This window comes from Macadamia integrifolia, chromosome 7 (genome assembly GCF_013358625.1).
Source record: "Macadamia integrifolia cultivar HAES 741 chromosome 7, SCU_Mint_v3, whole genome shotgun sequence".
In the NCBI taxonomy this organism is placed as follows: Eukaryota; Viridiplantae; Streptophyta; class Magnoliopsida; order Proteales; family Proteaceae; genus Macadamia; species Macadamia integrifolia.
The window spans coordinates 2,406,936-2,407,226 of record NC_056563.1 but is presented as its reverse complement, the minus strand read 5'-3'; positions in this window follow the sequence as shown (position 1 = coordinate 2,407,226).

The following is a 291-nucleotide window of genomic DNA, read 5'->3' as shown; positions in this document are numbered from 1 at the left end:
AAGGATTTCAGTGGCGCCGAAGCTCGATCTTGCCATTCCGGTGCCGGGAGAGTAATCTTCAACTCTAGATCTACAGTTGGAGGTAAGAAAAGTTGGGTTTTATGAACATTCACCATACCCAAGCTTTAAACCCTTGATTCGAGTATGGTTTCTTGAGATCTTATAAATACCCTTTGAAAAGATGAATCTAAGGTTTAATAGATGATTTATGTGTTGATCTTGAAGGATTTGAAGAGATATTGACAAGGTAGAAGAAGCATTGTGAGTTGGAAGTGATTTGAAGGGTTTGAA